At 40.4% G+C, this 2,766-nt stretch overlaps 1 protein-coding gene across 1 annotated transcript in view; it reads left to right on the top strand.

The window, feature by feature from the left end:
* Nucleotides 1-2,766, top strand: part of LOC101856697 (serine/threonine-protein kinase TBK1) — a gene marked incomplete at its 3' end in the record, with an annotated part of 17,162 nt that overhangs the window by 10,929 nt on the left and 3,467 nt on the right.

Raw genomic sequence — 2,766 nt, forward strand, 5'->3', positions numbered from 1 at the left:
TCAGCTGACAGTAATGTAATGATGAACCAACACGTCTAAAAGATATGAAGTTAAGAATCTACAACTCTCCTAATAGATTTCTTGGCAATGCTCATTTTGAAACTGTGCCCATTTTCTACTTGTGGTCTCCGCATATATTTCTATTGTTGTCATGTCACTGGTTGGGGTGTGTTTCCTTTGTTGTGGGAGTGTTTGCATGACAGTCGGGTCAGTCTGCCTGGCTAGTGGGCTCCTTGTCTTCAGTGGCCATGTATATACAGTGCTACAGTGACACAGTGACACAGTGACACAGCGAGACGTTTGTGGAGATTAAGGACAAGCAGTGGACTGCTGAAAATGAACTCTGATGAAACAGAATTTTCATAAATTTCTTCCCCCAAAAAATAAATCCCAATCACTGTGGTTAAAGCTACAAGGTTCAAAGCAGATGAAATAATTTTTACAAGATGTTTGTTCCTTTATACTATCTGAAACCAGTGCTTGTCAATCTTGTCATAGCCAGCGGCCACTGTTGCCGCTTGTGACACTTTTGTGACCTCTAACCCTTTGAGCCCTGCCCCCCGGACCTCCTGACCCCCTGACCTCCTGAGGCTACCATGCCCCTCTGCCGGAGCTCCTGAGCGATGTATGACACAAACATCCATAAGATCATCAGAATCACTCTCCATATCCCACTCAGGGTAGTCCTCGTCATTACCAGCGTTTAATTCAGAAAGATCTTCCAAATGCTCAATAACGTCCTGTGTAGTAAACACAGTTTTCTGTGTACATTTGGTCCCAGACTGTCTGGGTTGGGGATTTATAGGTCTCACTCACCGCTGTATCGGTGGATAGGTTCACGGGCAGTTTTATACACCATCAGTGTACCTGTGGCTAGACATACGGACAGTCTTATACTTATACACCATCAGTGTACCTGTGGCTAGACATACGGACAGTTTTACACACCACTGGTCTACCGATGGCAAGGGCTCCAAGGGTTAAGAGGCTACATTTTCTTAACACCCACCTGCATTGTATCTTTCCAAGCGGGACATTGACTAACATGTGTACGTGTTTCTCCCAGGGTGATCCCTGGCGCCCGCCAGATTGACCAAATTTGTCACAACGCGATGGAATCACTGTATTCAGGCTCTCGTCAATTTTTGGGCATGTGGAGTTATTGGTATCATCTCAAAGCTTGTTCATTTGTCTTGCTTTGGGTGAAAAAACCCGTCCATTTATCTTGAATAGAAGTCGAAATATTTTCGTATGAAGTAGGTGGGGGTCACCTGGATTCAGAGGTACAACTGGCGAGAAAATGGCAGACAAAGATTAGTTAGATCTATTTCCTTTGCTTGAGAGTCAGTGGAAACTGAAAATTTACCTTTTTTGTGCCTTTAATCAACGTTTTTCCGTCAAATCCACACAGAAATGAGTTCTTTAATGGGCATGAAAGGTGTTAAGCTGAAAAAAAACAACTGATTAAAATTCACAAATTTGCGAAAAAATGCCAATTTCTTCACTTTGATTATTTTGACGAGAGCCTGATTTCACCACGTCGTGACAGTAATGGTCCACTAGTGGGTGATACGGACCAGTTTGACAAGCGCTGTCCGAAACCTAGTCCACTTTTCTCATCCTTCTTTTCTGTGACAAGTTGGAACAGATTGGCGACAAAGCGTGACATGCTTCCATTTTCCCGGTTTTGAGAAAAATGAAGATTTTTATTCTTCACCCATTTACTGAATAACCTTGAGCAACTTTGACTTTAGAATAAACACGGTGTAAGACTTAGTTTATATTCGCAAATTGATGAAATCTATTTTGTTGGATCTTTCTCCTTCAATAAATTGATGAAATCTATGTTGCTGGATCTTTCTCCTTCAACAAATTGAAGAGCTCTCCACACATTTTCTACAAAACGCGACACATCTACAAATGTACTTTGATACCCTAAGAAGGGAAAGGGCCGCCACTCTCAAACTTTCGTCAACCTCAAGCGAAGTCACCTGACTCGAGGAAACAGCTTTGATTGGTTGTTCCGTTGTTGGTTGTTATAGTGACGTATTATGAGTTATGAGTCAACATGTTATGTCACAGTTTGTCACTCAGGGGCCGCCGCTTTTGTTAGGCTTTGTTAAAAAAAAAAAAAAAAAGTTTTTTAAATAGCGGAACTTTCTGCAGTTCTTTAAAGAGGAAAAATGGCGCGGTAAAATAAGTTACTCTGTGATGTGTCTCGTCTTTCTAGACATGACGTAACCAGTTCCGGACAAACTTCGAAAATGGTCTTTGTTGCATTTTGTCGCGAAACTGTTCAGTTAAAGATTTTCTTGTTCTTGAATGTGCACTTATTACCTAACCTCGTCATCTTTTGATGTTTTTGTTCTTTTTTGGATTGAATTCTACTTTTTTTTAAAAAATGATTCCCTGAAACTCCGTTCGATAAGACGTGGGCTGTAAGTTCCTGTAAGTGTGAAATAACTATCCCTTTCCGACATTGATGAATGTGGTGACCTTTTGGTCAATAGTATACAATATATCATCGCCTCTGAACTATTTGGTCCAAAGTGTAGGCCTACTTATAGGTGAAGAGGTACTTTGGACCAAATAGTTCTGAGGCTATAATATGTATAGAAACATATGCTTGTTGTCTTTATTTTTGTGTGTGTATATTTTGTATTGATAAATCAATAAGTTTAGTATCTATTTTGTAAATGTATTCAATCTAACCGTATTATGAACAAAATAGAGCCAAACCTGCTGTCATGGTTACTTGTACAAGCA

The sequence above is a fragment of the Aplysia californica genome, unplaced genomic scaffold (genome assembly GCF_000002075.1).
Source record: "Aplysia californica isolate F4 #8 unplaced genomic scaffold, AplCal3.0 scaffold00846, whole genome shotgun sequence".
NCBI classification, from domain to species: Eukaryota; Metazoa; Mollusca; class Gastropoda; order Aplysiida; family Aplysiidae; genus Aplysia; species Aplysia californica.